This window comes from Triticum aestivum, chromosome 5B (assembly GCF_018294505.1).
Source record: "Triticum aestivum cultivar Chinese Spring chromosome 5B, IWGSC CS RefSeq v2.1, whole genome shotgun sequence".
In the NCBI taxonomy this organism is placed as follows: Eukaryota; Viridiplantae; Streptophyta; class Magnoliopsida; order Poales; family Poaceae; genus Triticum; species Triticum aestivum.
In genome coordinates this window covers 698,913,825-698,938,144 of record NC_057807.1, presented here as the reverse complement: position 1 = coordinate 698,938,144, position 24,320 = coordinate 698,913,825, and positions in this window count along the sequence as shown.

Genomic DNA, 24,320 nt, shown 5'->3' with positions numbered 1-24,320 from the left:
CTCACCTTCAAAAAGAGGTGATGAGACATGTATAGAGCTAGTGGTTCTTGTCACTCAAGAGATGATCATGACTTTCTCACTAGTAGAAAAGGGGGCATCAGTCCCGGTTCGTAAGGGCCTTTAGTCCCGGTTCTTGAACCGGGACTAAAGGGTCGTGACTAATGCCTCCAACCTTTAGTCTCGGTTCTAACACGAACCGGGACTAAAGGCCGCGGCCACGTGGAGCTCCACCTTTAGTCCTGGTTGGTAACACCAACCGAGACTAAAGGAAATTTTATGATTTTTTTTTTGAATTTTTTTTCAATTTTTTTATTTTCAAATTTCTGAATTATTTTGACCTCTAATCTCTAATCACCACCCCTCATCACTGCTCAATTTATCCTCTAATCTCTAATCACCCCTCATCATTCCAAATCATCTAACTTCCTGAACGGTCACCTATCCTCCCACTCCCCCAGCCTGAGCATGCTTAACTTCCGGGTTCTATTCTCCCTCGTTTCCAAGTCTGCACTTGTTGTTTTCCTGACAATAGTAAGATGTCAATCCTATTAACCCTCAGCAATTTTGCTTGACCATGAAGTGACACATTTCACTGTTTAAGTTTGAAACTATTGTTTTAAAAAACAATAATTATTTAGTAACACTAATATTTCTTGAATAATTAGTTTGACCATAGTTTGACCAGATTTGACCAAAATTCAAAATAACTGAAATAATTATTTAGTAACAATAATATTCTAGAATAATTAGTTTGACCATTGTTTGACCACAGTTTGACCACAATTTGAATTTTTTTTTGATTTTTTCCACTCTAGATCTTAAAAGCCCCGTAACTTTTTTTCTGTTAGGTTTTTGAGGATTTTGAAAATTTTTAACAAAGTTCACCCCAATTAAATTTGGATGTTACTTTTCGAGTAGATGATTTTTCATATAAAAAACTTTTTCATCCGAGTTAGTATGCAAAAGTTATGCCCATTTTACTAAATTCTAGAGAGATTTTGCAAATAAAGTCGAAATTCACATTTGCAAATTTTCCCAACAACTAGACCACATATCACATGGGAAACTTATTTTTTTTATTTTTTTGACATTTTCATCATTTTCTTTTATTTTTTTAAAAACTGAAAAGGCAATCCACTTGGGGGGGGGGGGGTGGAGTTTGAAAATGGGACCTTTAGTACCGGTTCGTGCCATGAACCGGTACTAATGCCTCAAACCCCATTAATAAGGGTTGGTGGCTCGAACCGGGACTAAAGGTCTAACCTTTAGTCCCGGTTGGTGCCATGAACCGGTACCAATGGGCATCACACCCTTTAGTCCCGGTTCGTGGTACCAACCGGGACTAAAAGGTTCAGACAAACCGGGACAAATGGCCCACGTGGACCTTGGGTCCCGGTTCTAGAGTGAACCGGGACTAATGGGCTAACCCGGCCTGGACCAAAGCCCTCTTTTCTACTAGTGTCTGTATGCTGGCTTGCTGATATGTCTTCATTTATCTTTTGGATTTAATTAGTGCTACATGTCAAGTGCTGATTTTATTGCATTTATTTTAGCAATCAATGTTATTATGTTAGTGAAATCTTGAGCTATAAGTTGAGGGAACTGACTGACTGAGAAGATGTGATTTGCATGACTGTATGAAGACCTCAAAGAGGTTTTAATTGCTTAAGTAGCTTCATAAAACTGTCAGTTATTTGTTCATTGTTTTTTGCAGATTTTTGCCAAAGGTGCATATAATTCACAGACTGCAATATAAGTGAGATGAAGATGTGTATATGTTTGGTCATAGAGTGCAAGGCTATAGTTATCGACTGATCATTACAATTGCTTTTGTTCATACTTTATAGAATGGTTCATAGATTTCATTATTTCTTAGACAAGATCTTTTACTCAAAGGCATCAACACACATTTCTCTACGTTTTTCTGTACCTATACATAAATCTGCATGTCCTGGAAAAAACATGGATTTACATGATCTCGTCGTTCTTCAAGTCGGGACTATTCCTCCGCTAGGTTACTGAGTTGGTTCTCCCCATTATTCTTCATCAGCCAACACACACTTAATAGAAAAGCGAGGTACCTTCTTGGTAAACTTCTCTTCTCATGATTTTGTTTCATATTTTCTTCATATGTGGGTGTTCGTGGTAGGCGTGGTTTGTTTTCTTACAGCAGGACATATATTTGTATATTATTTGGTTTTGTTTTCAATGAAAATGGAACCGGAGGTGGGGCCCCTGCTCAGCAGTTTTTTTTGGGGGGATATTTTTATGTGCGCATTGCTGGAGAGTTGCTTGTTATGCTGGTCGAGTATGTTGAAGAGAAGGGTGCCACTCTAGTCAACAGGAGAGGTGGTCATGATTTATCCCACCTTCATCGTGGCACATACTTGCACCTACTATGCTGGCACATACTATGATTACTAGTAAGATATTATAATGAAGCAAAGCCCGACTTTCCAGGTTTCTAGGGATTTGATACCCCACCCTTCATGAGATGAACAATTAACAACAATCCCACAAGGTCAGCAATCAATTGGCGGAAACGATGAGACACTTTTGGCGGAATTCATTCTTTCCGCCAAAAGGTTATTAAACCCCTGTGGGGTTTAATCATTCGTTTTCTCCAAGTTTTTCTACTATTGGATAATCCAAAACTGGAGGATTTCATGGTTTACGGTTTATCATGACTGCTTTGAATTATTGCGCAATAAGATTCTGTCTACACAATTCTGCTGTTAATTGCCCAATATCTTCTCTGTATACTTTATAGCGGATATATAGCAATTCACTGAGGCAATGTAATGTTATCTGTGAGGTAATATCTTAAAGTTTGAAGAGCATTACAAATTTTAAGATTCACGATTAGGCTTTCCAACAGTTAGAAATAACAAGAAGAATTTCATGACTTTATAATCTATGCAGGGGACACATTTCAGAACAATAGGAAAATTGTTTCAGGCACAAAGTACAGTTAGAACATAGTGTACCCGTCACAAAAAGAAAGGCAGGGCTTTGTTTATAACCTTGCCGATAGAATTGCTAACATTATGCATGTGGCATCTTGGCAAGATATGTAATCCTGGAAGCATGGAAGTTTTCTATTTAGTTTGTTTATTTCTGCTACCACCTATTTTATCAAAATATTTGCATTTTATAAAGATTACTGCTTCACTACTAGCTAGTACTCCTACTTGTCATCATAATGCAAACTAAAGATATCTGTTCTGAACTCAATTAGCAGCCTTTTCTATGTGAACTAGTTTCTGTACCTTAATCCCGGCTGATTGAGAATCTTGATTTCAAAAGAGATGGTTCACTTATGGTATTATGCCGCTAATTGAATCTTTACCCTGTAGGGCTGGTGGCTCTGCTAAGGCGGATAGCGACGGCATTCCTTGTGATGACAATGGCAGACTTGAGTGATCAGCATCTTGGTCTGGCAGGACCACGTTTTCGACAACACCAACTCCCGTCTTGAGTTTCGACCTGGATGTCGCTCTGGCCTGGCACCAGCAGGCCTGTGCACTCTACAGTACAGTGCTCCATATATATATACCTGCGACAAACAAGGCAATGTCTCTAGTGCCATGAGGATATCATGGTACCGACGTTGTACCTACCTGCAGGCATTTGAAGGCGAGGCTAACTATTGCTCTAGTTGAAACTTTGACCACAGAAGTTGTAGTAACGGGCGAGGAGTTCCTGTTGAAAGTTGAAATGGTACTCGTCTACGTATAGTTCTAGAGAGGGACTTTGAAGGCGGAGAAGGCAATGACCGGACAGCTCAGGAGTTAAATAAGACAAGATAAATAGCCCTTGCTTCCGGAGACGTGTTTGTTGGCCGTGAGGAGGCATTGACACAACGGGAGATGTATCATCCACGTACAGATAATAATTCCAGCTGGACACCAAGACGAAATTTCACGTTTCGTGCAAGAACTGAGGTTGGTTGTGTTAATGGCATAAGAGTACCAGAAGCAAAAACTGAACTGTTTATGGTGAAGGATCATCGTGAGTTTACACATTGCTTTTCAATTATTCTTTGTTTCTCGCACAACTTCCACCTGAATAGTTGACAAGTTCTGTCATATTGGCGCATCATCTTTAAAGTTGACAACTGCACATACAGATATGACCACATGAAATCCTTGCTGCACTCTAGATTTCTTTAGGGCTCTCGCTGATAAAAGAATGCTTTTTTAATGAAGGATTTTGACCAACTTAGTTTATTGTTAGTCTGTTACTGCTAGTCTGCTACTGACTGATTTATGCCATCACATTGTGTCAAATGCTACGAAAATGGGGGGAAAAAATGAGTTCCTCGCTTGTATGACCAATATAGTTTACAGAAAGGAGAATGTATTCACTTTTATTCATCTTATAGGTTTCTTAGAACAAGTTCATCTGTACTTACAATGTTTGTTCCTCTTAGGCCGAAGTACATGCTGCTGTGAAACAAGCAAATGAAAACTGAAAGAATGTCTGCGACATGTGACAGTTAGTGAAACACTTTTGGAGTACTGGTCACAGCTCTTGAATATGAGATCCCAATCTTTGTGTGAAAATGAATTTTACCTGTTGCCTACACAAGTTGCCACTGCTGGTTTTGAGAACAAAAATAGACAAACAGGGGAGGAGCCCCGCGGCATTATATTTAAGGAGGATGTGGGACATCAAGTTTTAATCTGCAATATAAATTCCGCCCACTGGATTCGAACTTGGGTCTGCCAAGGTGCACAGCCCAACTCTTGCCACTGGTGGTTTTGATTTGTGACTCGTGGACATACCATCAAAGTTTTTGCTTCCTCCGTGATTTGTGACTTGTGGTAAATGTGATATTTTGTCCGTCGAACCATCGTGTGCTCTAGATCCTTGTGCACCGAGGACTGGAGAGAGCAATGAAAATATATCTCTCTCTAGTGTTGCATGCCCACACCAAGGTTCTCGTCTATATGGAAAAATAATTTATAATATTTTGAATTTTCCAAATATAAATTTCATATTTTCAATAATACGAGGCTCCAAGAAACCCAGGAGTCAAGGTTCTCGTCTATATGGAAAAAGAATTTATAATATTTGAATTTTCCAAATATAAATTTCATATTTTCAAAATACAAGGCTTCAAGAAACCCAGGAGCCAAAATGGCACAATGTGGATGGTGTTATGATGTTGATGTATTATCCCTTTTTTTTCTTTTTTTTGGAAAAGGGGAACACCCTGGTCTCTGCATCAGAACGATGCATACGGCCACATATATATATAAAAAAAAGGTTCAACAAGGTCTTAAAGTCTCGAAGCAAAATAAAGAACGGCAAGCTCACACAGAGCCACAACGCCAAGAACAAAACTCCCAAAAGCCACAACCAGCTGGCATAACAAAAGATAGGAAAACTAATTGCCTATCCTATTACATGACCGCCATCCAAACCGGTTGAAGATATCCCGCGCTACAATCTCCCACCGGACAGATCCAGTAACCAAATGCTTCCTGGCCTCCGTCGGAGTGAGTAAAGACCACATACGGATCAGCGTAGTAGCTCGGAATAAAACCTGCAAAAAATGAATAGGTGTTGTTCTGTTAGAAGCCAAATCATTTCTGGAGTTCCAAATTGCCCATAACAACGCGCATACTCCTACACGAATGTGTCTAGCTGTTTCAGACTCTATCCCAACAAGCCACGTTCCAAATAACGTACCGACCGAATTTGCAGGAGTAATGTTAAAGGCAATTTGCACGGTGCGCCACAAGACTCTCGCCAACGGGCAATCAAAAAAGAGGTGCTTGATATTCTCGTCCCGATCACAAAAACTACACCTAGTAGATCCTGTCCAGTTGCGCTTAATCAGATTATCCTTTGTTAAAATTATTTGTTATGCACAAACCACATAAACACTTTAATCTTCAAAGGTACTTTGACTTTCCAAACATGTTTGGAACTTGGAATAACACTAGAATTGATGACATCGATATACATCGACTTGACCATGAAGTCTCCAGACCTAGTAAGCTTCCAACGCAACTGATCGGGCTGATGAGTTAGCTGAACCTCCATCAGTCTACTCACCAGATGAAGCCATGTTTCCCACCGGTCACCAACAAGTACCCTCTGAAATTGCATATTAATAGGTATGGACTGCATAATCATTGCAACAAGTGCATCACGACGCTGAACAATACGATACAGGGACGGATACTGGAGCGCCAAAGGCGTTTCACCAAGCCACATATCCTCCCAGAAGCGAGTGGTATTGCCATCACCAACAGTAAACTTTGTTCTATGAAAGAAGGCAGCTTTGACTCTCATAAGCCCCTTCCAAAACGGTGAGTGAGTTGGTCTCACTATTACCTGGGACAGAGTTTTGGACTGCAGATACTTACTACGGAAAATCTGCGCCCAAGTTGCTTCAGTTTCAACTGACAACTTAAAAAGCCACTTGCTGAGGAGACATCTTTTCTTGACTTCAAGATTCTCAATACCAAGGCCCCCCTGGTCCTTTGGTCGACAGATGATATCCCACTTGGCAAGACGGTATTTTCTCTTTAGTTCATCACTCTGCCAGAAGAATCGGGATCGATAGAAGTCCAGTCTTTTCCTAACTCCAACTGGGACTTCAAAGAAGGATAAGAGAAACATTGGCATACTCGTGAGCACCGAATTAATAAGAATCAATCGGCCTCCGTATGACATAAGTTTTCCTTTCTAGCCACTCAGTTTCTTCTCAAACCGATCCTCGATGCACTTCCACTCACTGTCAGTTAGCTTATGATGGTGAATGGGTATTCCTAGGTACGTAAAAGGTAAAGCCCCCAATTCACACCCAAACAATTGCCTATAAGCCTCTTGTTCCTCCTTTGCTCTATGATACGTCTCCAACGTATCTATAATTTATGAAGCATTCATGCTATTTTATTATCTGTTTTGAATGATTATGGGATTTATTATACACTTTTATATTACTTTTGGATCTAAACAATTAACCGGAGGCCCAGCCCATATTGTTGTTTTATTGCCTGTTTCAGTATTTCGAAGAAAAGGAATATCAAACGGAGTCCAAACAGAATGAAACCTTCAGTAGCGTTATTTTTGGGAAGAATATCACACAGGAGACTTGGAGTTCACGTCAAAAGACCCTCGAGGAGGCCAGGAGATAGGAGGGTGCCCCCCTACTGGGTGCGCCCCCTGTCTCGTGGGCCCTTCGAGCACCCCCGACCGACTTCTTTCGCCTATATAAGCCTACGTACCCTAAAACCATCGAATATGAAGATAGATCGGGAGTTCCGCCGCCGCAAACCTCTGTAGCCACCAGAAACCTCTCGGGAGCCCTTCCCGACACCCTGCCGGAGGGGGATCCCATCACCGGTGGCCATGTTCATCATCCCGGCGCTCTCCATGACGAGGAGAGAGTAGTTCACCCTCGAGGCTGAGGGTATGTACCAATAGCTATGTGTTTGATCGATCTCTCTCTCTCTCGTGTTCTCTCTTGTGTTCCCTCTATGGCACGATCTTGATGTATCCCGAGCTTTGCTATTATAGTTGGATCTTATGATGTTTCTCCCCCTCTACTCTCTTGTGATGAATTGTGTTTTCCCTTTGAAGTTATCTTATCGGATTGAGTCTTTTATGAGAACACTTGATGTATGTCTTGCCGTGCTTATCTGTGATGACAATGGGATATCATGTGCCACTTGATGTATGTTTTGGTGACCAACTTGCGGGTTCCGCCCATGAACCTATGCATAGGGGTTGGCACACGTTCTTGACAATCCGGTAGAAACTTTGGGGCACTCTTTGAAGTACTTTGTGTTGGTTGAATAGATGAATCTGAGATTGTGTGATGCATATCGTATAATCATGCCCACAGATACTTGATATGACAATGGAGTATCTAGGTGACATTAGGGTTTTTGTTGATTTGTGTCTTAAGGTGTTAATCTAGTACGAACTCTTGAATAGATTGATCTGAAAGAATAACTTTGAGGTGGTTTCGTACCCTAGCATAATCTCTTCGTTTGTTCTCCGCTATTAGTGTCTTTGGAGTGTCTCTTTATTGCATGTTGAGGGATTGTTATATGATATATCTATGTTATTATTGTTGATAGAACTTGTACTAGTGAAAGTATGAACCTTAGGCCTTGTTTCCTATCATTGCAATACCGTTTGTGCTCACTTTTATCATTAGTTACCTTGCTGTTTTTATAATTTCAGATTACAAATACCTTTATCTATCATCCATATTGCACTTGTATCACCATCTCTTCGCCGAACTAGTGCACCTATACAATTTACCATTGTATTGGGTGTGTTGGGGACACAAGAGACTCTTTTTTATTTGGTTGCAGGGTTGTTTGAGAGAGACCATCTTCATTCTATGCCTCCTACGGATTGATAAACCTTAGGTCATCCACTAGAGGAAAATTTGCTACTGTCCTAGAGGAAAACCTGTGCACTTGCAGGCCCAACAACGTCTACAAGAAGAAGGTTGTGTAGTAGACATCAAGCTCTTTTCTGGTGCTATTGCCGAGGAGGCTAGGTAAACGGCACTCACACCTCGTCAACTAAGCTCTTTTCTGGCGCTCTTGCCGGGGAGGTGAGTGCTTGAAGGTATATCTTTAGATCTTGCAATCGAGTCTTTTAGTTTCTTGTTTTATCACTAGTTTAGTATATAAAAGAAAACTACAAAAATATGGAATTGAGTTTGTCTCATACGCTTCATCTTTTTAATATCTTTCGTGAGAAGGATGGTAAGGAAAATTGTGCTCAAGTGCTAGAAGAAGAAGTCTATAAAATGTTTTGCACTAAATCTTTGAATGATGAGCATGATTGCAATGTTGTTAGTATGAATTCCTTGAATATCCATGATGCTAATGATATGCAAAGCCACAAGCTTGGGGAAGCTATGTTTGATGAATATGATATTTTTTGTCCCCCAAGTTTTGATGAGAAAATTTATTATGATGAAAGCATGCCTCCTATTTATGATGATTATATTGATGAAAGTGGGTTTGGAAGAGTGTCAACTTTAGGTAGTATTGATCCCACTATTTTGGAGGATATTGAATCTTATTGTGATGAATATGAAAGTGGATTTGGAAGAGTGTCAACATTATTTAGTGATGATTCCACTATTTCGGAAGAGGTTCCAATTGATTATGAGAACAAAGTTGCTATCTATGATGATTATTGTGATGACTTGTATGCTATTAAGAATAATGATAACCATGAAACTTGTCATCATGATTTTAGTTTTCAATTGGATTATGCCTCACATGATATTTATTTTGTTGAGTTTGCTCCCACTACTATTCATGAGAAGAAATTTGCTTATGTGGAGAGTAGTAAAATTTCTATGCAAGTAGATCATGAAAAGAATGCTTTATGTGCTGGTTATATTGCTGAATTCATTCATGCTGCTACTGAAAATTATTATGAGGTAGGAACATATGCTTGTAGGAATTGCAATAATATCAAGCTTCCTCTCTATGTGCTTAAAATTTTGATGTTATGCTTGTTTTACCTTCCTGTGCTAGTTGATTATTGTTCCCATAAGTTGTTTGCTCACAAAATCCCTATGCATAGTAAGTGGGTTAGACTTAAATGTGCTAGTCATATTCTTCATGATGCTCTCTTTATGTTTCAATTCTTATCTTTTATGTGAGCATCATTGTCATCATCATGCCTAGCTAAAAAGGCATTAAAGAGAAGTGCTTGTTGGGAGACAACCCAATATTTACCCTTACTGTTTTTGTGTATTCACATGATTATGCTACTGTAGTAATCATGTTTTATAGCTTTTGTTTCAATAAAGTGCCAAGTAGAACCTTTGAGAAGACTTGGGTGAAGTCTTTATGATCTTGCTGTGAAAAACAGAAACTTTTGCGCTCACGAGAATAGCTGCCATTTTTTACTGGAGAGTGATTTTAGGTTTATTATTTTTGCAGATTATTATTAGACAAATTCCTCAGGTCCACCAATTTATTTCGTAATTTTTGGGGTTCCAGAAGTATACGTTTTATACAGATTACTACAGACTGTTCTGTTTTCGACAGATTCTGTTTTCTATGTGTTGTTTGCTTATTTTGATGAATCTATGAGTAGTATCGGAGGGTATGAACCATAGAGAAGTTAGAATACAGTAGATATTACACCAATATGAATTTAGAATGAGTTCATTACAGTACGTAAGTGGTGATTTATTTTCTTACTAACGAAGCTTACGAGTTTTGTTTTGAGTTTTGTGTGGTTGAAGTTTTCAAGTTTTGGGTAAAAGATTCGATGGGCTATGGAATAAGGAGTGGTAAGAGCCTAAACTTGGGGATTCCCAAGGCACCCCAAGGTAATATTCAAGGACAACCAAGCAACTAAGCTTGGGGATGCCTCGGAAGGCATCCCCTCTTTCGTCTTCGTTCATCGATAACTTTACTTGGAGCTATATTTTTATTCGCCACAAGATATGTGTTTTGCTTGGAGCATCATTTTATTTTGTTAGTTTTTTCTTGATGTTAGTTAGAATAATGATTTGAATCTTTAGTTTCAATAAAAATGTCAAGGATAGCCTTTGCCATGCTTATTTTGCTAGTATACATGTTGCTGTTTGAAAACAGAAAGTTTACCGCTGTTGCAAAAATTCCCTAGAAAATTCAGAGAGTGATATAATGTTGAATCTTTTTGCATAATTAGCTCTGATAAATCTTATACAGCATAGTATTTTTCTTATAATTTTTGGAGTTAGGGAAGTATTGATACTCTTGCATTCTTTACAGACTGTACTGTTTTGGCAGATTGCTATTATGTTTGCATTGTTTGCGTATGTTTGCTTGTTTAATGATTCTATTTGAGGGTAGGAGTATTAAATATGCAGAGACATTTAGTATTCACTGTTGAATAATAATCTTAGTAATTTGTTACAGTATAAAATGATAAGGTTTTGCATTGGTTTATACTAACCTATCTCACGAGTTCTTGTTGAGTTTGTTGTGGATGAAGCTTTTGAGAAATAGAAAAACCATGATATGAGAGGAATTAAGGAGACACAAAAGTTCAAGCTTGGGGATGCCCAAGGCACCCCAAGATAATATTTCAAGAATTCTCAAGCATCTAAGCTTGGGGATGCCCCGGTAGGCATCCCACCTTTCTTCTTAAACAACTATCGGTTAGTATCGGTTGAGCCTAAGTTTTTGCTTCTTCACATGAGTTGTGCTAGCCTTGCAATGCCATTTTGTTTTTCTTTGCTTGCTGCTTGAATACAATACCAAGATCTGAAATTCTTAATTGGGAGAGAGTCTTCACATAGTTGCATAATTATTTAGCTACTCATTGGTCTTCACTTATATCTTTTTGGAGTAGTTTTTCATTTAATCTCGTGCTTCACTTATATCCTATGAGTAAATGGTTGAATGAGTTGAGTGTCACAAATCTGAAATTATATATGTTTCATTTGCTTATCCCATGGGGAGTAATGACTTCACATCTAAGAAATAGAGGTTGTAAATTTATTGACGGTTAGCAAGCATTGTATTAGTCATTTGAACAATTCATGAAAGAATATTGAAGGAAGAGAGATTTCACATATAAATATATCATCCTAGACATCTTTTATAATTGTGAGCACTCATTATGTATGACATGCTAAGGAGTTGATGTTGGACAAGGAAGACAATGTAATGGGTTATGTTTTCTCGCATCTCAGTTAAAGTATATTGTCATGGATCATTCAAACATGTTGAGCTTGCCTTTCCCCCTCATGCTAGCCAAAATTCCTAGCACCAAGTAGAGATACTACTTGTGCTTCCAAATATCCTTAAACCCAGTTTTCCCATGAGAGTCCACCATACCTACCAATGGATTGAGTAAGATCCTTCAAGTAAATTGTCATTGGTGCAAGCAATAAAAATTGCTCTCTAAATATGCATGAATTATTAGTGTGGAGAAAATAAGCTTTGTACGATCTTGTTATGGAAGCAATAAAAGCGACGGGCTGCATAATAAAGGTCCATATACAAGGGGCAATATAAAGTGACATTCTTTCACATTAAGATTTTGTGTATCCAACCCTAAAAGTGCATGGCAACCTCTGCTTCCCTCTACGAAGGGCCTATCTTTTACTTTATGTCTTTTACTTTATGCAAGAGTCAAGGTGATCTTCACCTTTCCCTTTTTCATTTTATCCTTTGGCAAGCACTTTGTGTTAGGGTGATCCTGATATATATATATATCCAATTGGATGTACGTTAGCATGAACTATTATTGTTGACATCACACAAAGGTGAATACGTTTGGAGGCAACATTATAAGCCCCAATCTTTCTCTGTGTCTGACTAAAACTTCATAACCACAAGTATTGTGTGAGTGTTAGCAATTGTAGAAGACTATATGATAGTTGAGTATGTGAAGTTTGCTAAAATCAAAGCTCTGACATAGACTCTACATGAAAGTAAGATGAATTGCAATTGTTTGATGACTAAGAATGAAGTTTCCTAGTTTTCAAGAAAGTTTATGGTCTATGCTTTAACATGTGAATTGCTTGTTACTAGTTCGTGAAAAGTTTTATGGGATGAACTACTGTTATGACATATAATGATGCTAGTAAAGGTGATTGAAATTATCATTGATCAAACTTGTGCACCTCTAGCATTCACACTTCATAAATTCTTTCTTTATCATTTACCTACTCGAGGATGAGCAGGAATTAAGCTTGGGGATGCTGATACGTCTCCAACGTATCTATGATTTATGAAGCATCCATGCTATTTTATTATCTGTTTTGAATGATTATGGGCTTTATTATACACTTTTATATTACTTTTGGGACTAACCTATTAACCGGAGGCCCAGCCCATATTGTTGTTTTATTGCCTGTTTCGGTATTTCGAAGAAAAGGAATATCAAACGGAGTCCAAACGGAATGAAACCTTCGGCAGCGTTATTTTTGGGAAGAATATCACCCAGGAGACTTGGAGTTCACGTCAGAAGACCCTCGAGGAGGCCAGGAGATAGGAGGGTGCCCGCCTAGTAGGCGCACCCCCCTGTCTCGTGGGCCCCTCGAGCACCCCCCCCCCCCCGACCGACTTCTTTCGCCTATATAAGCCTACGTACCCTAAAAGCATCGAATATGAAGATAGATCGGGAGTTCCGCCGCCGCAAGCCTCTGTAGCCACCAGAAACCTCTCGGGAGCCCTTCCCGGCACCCTGCCGGAGGGGGATCCCATCGCCGGCGGCCATCTTCATCATCCCGGAGCTCTCCATGACGAGGAGGGAGTAGTTCACCCTTGAGGCTGAGGGTATGTACCAGTAGCCATGTGTTTGATCTCTCTCTCTCATGTTCCCTCTCGTGTTCCCTCTATGGCACGATCTTGATGTATCCGGAGCTTTGCTATTATAGTTGGATCTTATGATGTTTCTCCCCCTCTACTCTCTTGTGATGAATTGGGTTTTCCCTTTGAAGTTATCTTATCGGATTGAGTCTTTTATGAGAATGCTTGATGTATGTCTTGTCGTGCTTATCTGTGGTGACAATGGGATATCATGTGCCACTTGATGTATGTTTTGGTGACCAACTTCCGGGTTCCGCCCATGAACCTATGCATAGGGGTTGGCACACGTTCTTGACTCTCTGGTAGAAACTTTGGGGCACTCTTTGAAGTACTTTGTGTTGGTTGAATAGATGAATCTGAGATTGTGTGATGCATATCATATAATCATGCCCACGGATACTTGAGGTGACAATGGAGTATCTAGGTGACATTAGGGTTTTGGTTGATTTGTGTCTTAAGTTGTTATTCTAGTACGAACTCTTGAATAGATTGATCCGAAAGAATAACTTTGAGGTGGTTTCGTACCCTACCATAATCTCTTTGTTTGTTCTCCGCTATTAGTGTCTTTGGAGTGACTCTTTGTTGCATGTTGAGGGATTTTTATATGATCTATCTATGTTATTATTGTTGAGAGAACTTGTACTAGTGAAAGTATGAACCTTAGGCCTTGTTTCCTATCATTGCAATACCGTTTGTGCTCACTTTTATCATTAGTTACCTTGCTGTTTTTATAATTTCAGATTACAAATACCTTTATCTACCATCCATATTGCACTTGTATCATCATCTCTTCACCGAACTAGTGCACCTATATAATTTACCATTGTATTGGGTGTGTTGGGGACACAAGAGACTCTTTGTTATTTGGTTGCAGGGTTGTTTGAGAGACACTAGTAGAAAAAGGGCCTATTGTCCCGGTTGGTGAGGGCCTTTAGTCCCGGTTCATGAACCGGGACTAAAGGGTCGGTACTAATGCCCTGACCCCTTTAGTCCCGGTTCAATCCAGAACCGGGACAGAAGGACCTCCACGTGGCCTGTCCCCTGAGCCCAGGCAGGAGGGCCTTTGGTCCCGGTTGGTGGCACCAACCGGGACCAATAGGCATCCACGCGTCAGCATTTATGTGGCTGTGGTTTTTGTTTTTTTTTGAAGGGGGGGGGGTTTGGGGGGTTTTGGGGGGTTAATTTAGGTGTTTCATATATTGTGCTATAGCTAGCTAATTAATAGAGAGAAGTGTCCTCTCTTTTGTCCGTGCTTGGTCGACGCTACGTACCATACATACATACGTATAGAGAGGACTAGCTAGACACGCTAGCTAGCTAGTAAGCAAACAGAAGATCGTCATGAACATATATGCATACAGAGAGAAGTGATATCGACCACCTCTCCTTCTTCGAGAGATTGGTCGAACAAACAAGTTCTCGTATATCTATCCGACACTACCGGCTACATATATACAATAATTATCTTTTACAAATATATAATCTCCTAAAATACGGACGCGTGGTCCACATAGTATTCTCCGTCTTCAGCGATCACGTGGTCAAGAAAGAATGCCGCCAATTTCTCTTGAATTGCTCGCATGCGATCTGGTGCTAGGAGTTCATCCCGCATCCGAAACATCTAATTTTAAGAAGGGGGTCAATACATATATATATATATATGAATGAATGAAACTCAACACAAATGATGGTAATAAAATAAAATTGTGAATATTGTTATTTACGCACTTCATATTGTTTGTCGGAGTAGCCCCGCTCACAGGTCGTGTGGCGGATGGACTCGCAAATGTAGTATCCACAGAAATCATTCCCTTGTTCCTGCCACAACCACTTTACAAGAAATAGAGGTCAATCAAACTGATAATTAGCAAGCATGCTAAATGGTATTGATGAAACTAGCGCTTGAATCACTAGGAGATGCCTGGAATATGCTACTATATAGTACTTACTTTCGGGTGCCTAAATTGCAGCTTCTTCGGTAGTCCCGGAGCTTTTTTGGTGAATTTTCTCCAAGCCCTGCCATACAAAGAAAACAATTACTTGATATCAGAAATGACGTGGGCATCGACGTGGGCATCGACGTGGGCATCGACATGGGCATCGACGCCCACAAACTATTGGATTTCTTCAATACTTTGACACTATAGGAACCCTCGACCCTGAAACCTTCGACCCTTGACCCCTTAACGACCCTCGACCCTCTACCCTAGTTCCCGACCCTCGACCCCTCGGCGATCCTCGACACCCTCGTTATATCGACAACGACGCAACATACATATACATGGGAAAATAATGTTATCGGGGAGGGGGTATCGGTACCCCCCCCCTCATGTCAAAGTTTCTTCTTTCTCCTCTATTCCTTTCTTTCTTCTTCTCCTCTTCTTTTCTTCTTATCCCTCGAGAAAGGAAAATAAGGAAAAGGAAGAAAAGAGGAAGAAAGAAGAAGGAAGAAGAAGAAGAAAAAAAGAAGAAAAAAAAGAGGAGAAGAAGAAAAGAATAGAGGAGAAGAAGAAAAAATAGAATTTTTCTATTTTTTCTTCTTCTCCTCTATTCTTTTCTTCTTCTCCTCTTCTTTTTCTTCTTTTTTCTTCTTCTTATTTATTTCTCCTCTTCTTCCTATCCCCTCTTCTTCTCCTTTCTTCCTCTTCTTTTTTCCTTTTTCCTCTCATTCTTTTTCTTCTTCTTGTATTGCTTGTTTTTTTAAAATAATGTTCAAATAAAAATCTATGAACAGAAAACATATATATACACAGAGAACATATATACATTTTTATAAAAATGCAAAAAACAAAAAAATCTAAAAAAAGACATATAAACAGATATACACATATACATATATACTCATACATATACACACATAATCAGGAAAAAAACTATATTTGCAAAAAAAGGGGGAAGAGGGGGGCGGTGCCGGCCCTGACCAAAGCGGCGCGGGGCGAGGCAGAGGCGACGGCGAGGCAGAGGCGACGGCGAGGCAGAGGCGGGGCGGCGACGGCGTCGGGACGGCGCGGCCGGGGTGGCCCGCGGCGACGGCGTCGGGGCGGTGCGGGGTGGCGACGGCGTCGGGGCGGCGCGGGGTGGCGACGGCGTCTGGGCTCGAGGGCGCGGCCGGCGACGGCGTGGGCTCGGGGGCACGGGCCACGGCGACGGCGGCGGGGCAGCCTGGCGGCGTCTTCGGGGGGCAAATGCGCGATGAAACTGAAAATTTTCACAAGTGTTGTTTATATACACTGAGCATTAGTCCCGGTTGGTGGCACCAACCGGGACTAATGCCACCCTTTAGTCCAGGTTGGTGCCACCAACCGGGACCAAAGGCCAATTTTCAGCAGCCCAAAGGGCGGGAAGCGGCGGCCTTTGGTCCCGGTTGGTGGCACCAACCGGGACTAAAGGGGGGCATTAGTCCCGGTTGGTGCCACCAACCGGGACCAAAGGCCCCCTTTAGTCCCGGTTGGTGCCACCAACCGGGACCAAAGGCCCCCTTTAGTCCCGGTTGGTGCCACCAACCGGGACCAAAGGCCTTGTGCTGCCCCGCGCCAAATGTTTAGTCCCACCTCGCTAGTTGAGAGGGAGCCGCACCAGTTTATAAGGTGCGGTGCGGCTCCCCTCTCGAGCTCCTCTCTAAAGCAGGCTTTCGGCCCTAACTCTGCCATCTGTGCCTGTGGGCCTACTGGGCCTTCCACGGGCCTGAATCCTGGCCCATAGGGTTTCTAGTCGTATTCAGGCCGTGGGGGCCCAGTAGGTGGCATTTTTTTGTTTTTTTGTTTTATTTGTTGCTTTATTTAGTTTATTTTGGTATTGGTTTATTTTTCTTTTGGTCTTTTGCTTTATTTTTTAATTCTTTTTGCTTTTAGTTTTAGAAAAATTATAAACTTTTTGTTAGTGCCATTAGTTTTCAAATCTGAAAACTCTTTTTTGTTTTCTTTGTTGCTTTATTTATTTTATTTTGTTTCTACTTACAACAAAATACTTATTGTTGCTATTTTTATTTTTTTTCAGTTTTTTGTTCTGTTTTCTGCATTATTTAGTTTTTGTTGTTTTTTGCTTTATTTTTTAATTCTTTTTGCTTCTAGTTTTAGAAAAATTATAAACTTTCTGTTAGTGCCATTAGTTTTCAAATCTGAAAACTCTTTTTTTGTTTCCTTTGTTGCTTTATTTATTTTATTTTGTTTCTACTTACAACAAAATACTTATTGTTGCTATTTTTATTTTTTTTCAGTTTTTTGTTCTGTTTTCTGCATTATTTATTTTTTGTTGTTTTTTGCTTTATTTTTAAATTCTTTTTGCTTTTAGTTTTAGAAAAATTATAAACTTTCTGTTAGTGCCATTAGTTTTCAAATTTGGAAACTCTTTTTTTGTTTTCTTTGTTGCTTTATTTATAAACCGGTGTGAGCGCCCTTCGGTTGGCGAGGTTTTAAAATTCATAGTTTTCAAATGAACTCTGAAAAAGTTGGCATAGCATGTGCATGTACAAAACGGACAATGGTATCATACTCGTCTGTTACAAAGTTGGCATGTTATCATCATAATAGTTGCGGGAGAAAGTCTTCACTTTTTCTTCGCTTGTGTCGTTTGCTTATTGCGCCGTAACCATGGATAATCTTCATCGTTTATCAGGATGCTTGGGTCAGCCTTGACTTTGAAGGGGGGAATTTCATGAAACTTTTCATACTCTTCAGACATGTCTGTCTTGCCTTCCACTCCCAGGATGTTCCTTTTTCCTAAAAGAACTATGTGGCGCTTTGGCTCATTGTATGATGTATTCGCTTCCTTATCTTTTCTTTTCCTCGGTCTGGTAGACATGTCCTTCACATAGATAACCTGTGCCACATCATTGGCTAGGACGAACGGTTCGTCAGTGTACCCAAGATTTTTCAGATTCACTGTGGTCATTCTGTACTGTGGGTCTACCTGTACCCCGCCTCCTGACAGATTGACCCACTTGCACTTAAACAAAGGGACCTTAAAATCTACTCCGTAGTCAAGTTCCCATATGTCTGCTATGTAACCATAATATGTGTCATTTCCATTGTCGGTTGCTGCATCGAAGCGGACACCGCTGTTTTGGTTGGTGCTCTTTTCATCTTGGTCAATCGTGTAAAATGTATTCCCATTTATCTCGTATCCTTTCCAAATCATTACAGTCGAAGATGGTCCCCTGGACAACAAGTACAGCTCATCACAAACAGTGTTGTCACCTCTGAGACGTGTTTCCAACCAACTGCTGAAAGTCCTGATGTGTTCACATGTAATCCAGTCGTCGCACTGCTCCGGGTGTTTGGAGCGCAGACTGTTCTTGTGTTCATCGACATACGGGGTCACCAAGGTAGAGTTCTGTAGAACTGTGTAGTGTGCTTGAGACCAAGAATATCCGTCCCTGCATATTATTGAGTCCCTTCCAAGCGTGCCTTTTCCAGTCAGTCTCCCCTCATACCGCGATTTAGGGAGACCTATCTTGTTAAGGCCAGGAATGAAGTCAACACAAAACCCGATGACATCCTCTGTTTGATGGCCCATGGAGATGCTTCCTTCTGGCCTAGCGCGGTTACGAACATATTTCTTTAGGACTCCCATGAAACTCTCAAAGGGGTACATATTGTGTAGAAATACGGGCCCCAGAATGACAATCTCGTCGACTAGATGAACTAGGACGTGCGTCATGATATTGAAGAAGGATGGTGGGAACACCAGCTCGAAACTGACAAGACATTGCGCCACATCACTCCTTAGCGTTGGTACGATTTCTGGATCGATCACCTTCTGAGATATTGCATTGAGGAATGCACATAGCTTCACAATGGCTAGTCGGACGTTTTCCGGTAGAAGCCCCCTCAATGCAACCGGAAGTAGTTGCGTCATAATCACGTGGCAGTCATGAGACTTTAGGTTCTGGAACTTTTTCTCTGGCATATTTATTATTCCCTTTATATTCGACGAGAAGCCAGTCGGGACCTTCATACTGAGCAGGCATTGAAAGAATATTTCTTTCTCTTCTTTCGTAAGAGCGTAGCTGGCAGGACCTTCATACTGCTTCGGAGGCATGCCCTCTTTTTCGTGCAAGCGTTGCAGGTCCTCTCGTGCCTCAGGTGTATCTTTTGTCTTCCCATACACGCCCAAGAAGCCTAGCAGGTTCACACAAAGGTTCTTCGTCACGTGCATCACGTTGATCGAAGAGCGGACCTCTAGGTATTTCCAGTAGGGTAGGTCCCAAAATATAGATTTCTTCTTCCACATGGGTGCGTGATTCTCAGCGTCATTCGGAACAGCTAGTCCGCCGGGACCCTTTCCAAAGATTACGTGTAAATCATTGACCATAGCAAGTACGTGATCACCGGTACGCATGGCGGGCTTCTTCCGGTGATCTGCCTCGCCTTTGAAATGCTTGCCTTTCTTTCGGTCAGAAGAAATCGATGATGGCCCAGGTACACATTCTTCCTGCAGCTTGCCAGGTATATACTATCGGTGTCAAGTAAACAGTGCGTGCATGTGTGGTATCCCTTGTTTGTCTGTCCTGAAAGGTTACTGAGAGCGGGCCAATCGTTGATGGTCACGAACAGCAACGCCTTTAGGTTAAATTCCTCCTGTTTGTGCTCCTCCCATGTACGTACACCGTTTCCATTCCACAGCTGTAAAAGTTCTTCAACTAATGGCCTTAGGTACACATCAATGTCGTTGCCGGGTTGCTTAGGGCCTTGGATGAGAACTGGCATCATAATGAACTTCCGCTTCATGCACATCCAAGGAGGAAGGTTATACATACATAGAGTCACGGGCCAGGTGCTCTGATTGCTGCTCTGCTCCCCGAAAGGATTAATGCCATCCGCGCTTAAAGCAAACCATACGTTCCTTGGGTCCTTTGCAAACTCATCCCAGTACTTTCTCTCAATTTTTCTCCACTACGACCCGTCAGCGGGTGCTCTCAACTTCCCGTCTTTCTTACGGTCCTCACTGTGCCATCGCATCAACTTGGCATGCTCTCCATTTCTGAACAGACGTTTCAACCGTGGTATTATAGGAGCATACCACATCACCTTCGCAGGAACCCTCTTCCTGGGAGGCTCGCCGTCAACATCACCAGGGTCATCTCGTCTGATCTTATACCACAATGCACCGCATACCGGGCATGCGTTCAGATCCTTGTAGGCACCGCGGTAGAGGATGCAGTCATTAGGGCATGCATGTATCTTCTCAACCTCCAATCCTAGAGGGCATACAACCTTCTTTGCTGCGTATGTACTGTCGGGCAATTCATTATCCTTTGGAAGCTTCTTCTTCATTATTTTTAGTAGCTTCTCAAATCCTTTATCAGGCACAACATTCTCTGCCTTCCACTGCAGCAATTCGAGTACGGTTCTGAGCTTTGTGTTGCCATCTTCGCAATTGGGGTACAACCCCTTTTTGTGATCCTCTAACATGCGATCGAACTTCAGCTTCTCCTTTTGACTTTCGCATTGTGTCCTTGCATCGACAATGACCCGGCGGAGATCATCATCATCGGGCACATCGTCTGGTTCCTCTTGATCTTCAGCAGCTTCACCCGTTGCAGCACCATCGTGCACATCGTCTGGTGCATCTTGATGTTCAGTAGCATCACCGTATTCAGGGGGCACATAGTTGTCATCGTACTCTTCTTCCTCGCCGTCTTCCATCATAACCCCTATTTCTCCGTGCCTCGTCCAAACATTATAGTGTGGCATGAAACCCTTGTAAAGAAGGTGGATGTGAAGGATTTTCCGGTCAGAGTAAGACTTCGTATTCCCACATATAGGGCATGGACAACACATAAAACCATTCTGCTTGTTTGCCTCAGCCACTTCGAGAAAATCATGCACGCCCTTAATGTACTCGGAGGTGCGTCTGTCACCGTACATCCATTGCCAGTTCATCTGCGTGCATTATATATAATTAAGTGTGTCAAAAATCATTACAGAACATCATGAATAGATAATTAAGTGACCAAATTAATAGAAGTTCATCATCACATAAAAACCAAAGTAGATACATAGTTCTCATCTAACAACATAAAGCTCTGCAGAGCATCTAAATTAATTAAATCATACATTGAAACTATGTAAAACATTTCAATGCGAAAACAAATGTGATCATAATCGCAACCAAGGTAACAACTGATCCAACGGCATAATGATACCAAGCCTCGGTATGAATGGCATATTTTTTAATCTTTCTCATCTTCAAGCGCATTGCATCCAGCTTGATCTTGTGATCATCGACGACATCCGCAACATGCAACTCCAATATCATCTTCTCCTCCTTAAGTTTTTTTATTTTTTCCTTCAAGAAATTGTTTTCTTCTTCAACTAAATTTAACCTCTCGACAATAGGGTCGGTTGGAATTTCCGGTTCAACAACCTCCTAGATAAATAAAATCTATGTCACGTTGGTCGGCATAATTTTCATAAACAATAAATGAACCAATAGTTATGAAAAGATAATATATACCACATCCGAATCATAGACAGGACGAGGGCCGACGGGGGCGGATACCAAAACCATCGGCGCACTATATAAGATGCAATAATAAAAGTAAGAAAATAATACAAGTATCTATCTAAACAAACAAGTAATAATATTTTTCCTTTCAGAAAGAAGATAAGAACAAGAGGCTCACCAGGGTGGTGCCGGCGATGAGATCGGCGCGGGTGATCGACGGCGGTGAAGACGGGGACGGGGCGTGACGGACCGCTAAACCTAGATAAATATTGAGGAAAATGGAGCTTGGCGGTCAAGCTTGGAGAGGAGAAACCTTAAGTAGTGTGGCTCGGGCATTCCATCGAACACCTTGTGTGCATAGGAGGTGAGCTAGAGCACCACCAAGCCCTCTCCCCCTCGGCCAGAAAAAACAGAGCAGTGTGCTCTGCTCTTGCGCGAGGGGCTATATGTAGGCACCACTATTGGTCCCGGTTGGTGGCATGAACCGGGACTAAAGTTAACCCTTTTGGTCCCGGTTCATGCCACCAACCGGGACCAATAGTGGTGGGCCAGGAGCCAGGACCATTGGTCCCGGTTCGTCCCACCAACCGGGACCAAAAGGTCCGGACGAACCGGGACCAATGGCCCACGTGGCCCGGCCGGCCCCCTGGGCTCACGAACCGGGGCAAATAGCTCCATTGGTCCCGGTTCTGGATTGAACCGGGACTAATGGGCTAAACTGGCCTGGACGAAAGCCCTGTTTTCTACTAGTGAGAGACCATCTTCATTCTACGCCTCCTACGGATTGATAAACCTTAGGTCATCCACTTGACGGAAATTTGCTACTACCCTACAAACCTGTGCACTTGCAGGCCCAAGAACGTCTACAAGAAGAAGGTTGTGTAGTACACATCACTCTACCAAAGCAGAACAACTCGCTTTTATGAAAGTTAATCTTCAATCCCGTCAATTGCTCGAATAAGCATAACACCAACTTCATATTTCTCGCTTTTGCCAGGTCGTGCTCCATAAAGATGATTGTATCATCAGCGTACTGCAGGATGGACACGCCACCATCAACTAGATGAGGCACCAAGCCACCCACCTGACCGGCCTCCTTTGCCCTACCTATCAGGATTGCCAACATATCAACCACAATGTTGAACAAGATAGGATACATGGGGTCACCTTGTCTCAGGCCCTTGTGTGTCTGGAAATAATGACCTATATCGTCATTCACTTTAATTCCAACACTCCCTTTTTGCGTGAAAGATTCTACCTGGCGTCTCGAAGCTTCATCAAAACCCTTCATGCGTAAGGCCTGTTGAAGGAACGGCCATTTGACCTTATTGTACGCCTTCTCGAAATCCACCTTGAAAACAACTCCATCAAATTTTTTCGTGTGGATCTCATGGAACATTTCATGAAGGACCACAACCCCTTCGAGGATGTTCCTGTCCGCCATGAAAGCCGTTTGAGTAGGCTGCACGACAACATGCACAATCTGTGTGAGCCTAATCGTCCCGACCTTGCTAAAGATTTTGAAACTAACATTTAGAAGACAGATGGGCCTGAATTGCTCAATTCTCACAGCCTCTGTTTTCTTAGGAAGCAGGGTTATCGTCCCAAAATTGAGTTGAAAGAGTTGAAGCTGTCCCGAGAACAAATCATGGAACATCGGCAACATGTCCCCTTTAATAATATGCCAACACTTCTTATAAAACTCAGCCGGGAATCCATCCGGGCCGGGAGCTTTACTATTTTTCATCTGCGATATGGCCTCGAACACCTCCTTTTTAGAAAAAGGAGCAGCTAAAATCTCATTCTCAACAGTAGAAAGTTGAGGCACGTCCTCAACCCTAGACTCATCCAGAGACACACATTTAACCTCTGTGGGTCCAAACAACTGCTTGTAATACTCAGTGATGTATAGTTTTAGGTTCGCCTGACCCATAATCGTTCCTTCATCTTGTTCAAGCTGAAAGATCCTCTTCTTCCTATGTTTGCCATTGCCGATCATGTGGAAGAATTACCTTAAGATTATGTTTCATATTCTATTTTCATATGTGTGATTTATTTATTTTTTGAAAAATGCTACATACATTGCTAAGGTAATATATATGTCACATCATATGTGTGATGTAACTTAAAAGTTAGGTTTTATAGTGTTGTTTTTGCTCCATGCATAGATAAAATAGCTTATAATCATCGGAGTCAAAGTTTGATCCCTTAATTTTGTGCTAGTCGATCGAATCAACACTCAAGTGCCAAAACCATATTTAGCATTGATCAATTGTTGCACTAAAGTGATTTTGACGATGACATGGAGTGGACGATTAGAAGAATAAAATAAGTTCAAGACACACTTGAAAACTTTGGTTTATTTGGCATAAATCATGTTTTTTTCCTAAAGATTGCTCATTATTCAGATCAAAATATTTAAGAAAAATAAAATAAAGTATAAGATAAAAACATAGGCCATAAATATGTGTTATGAGCTTTTTTTAAATGTACAAAATAAACCAATTTAATTTATAAAATCCATTGTTTTTCTAGTATATTATGCATTTTAATTTCTAG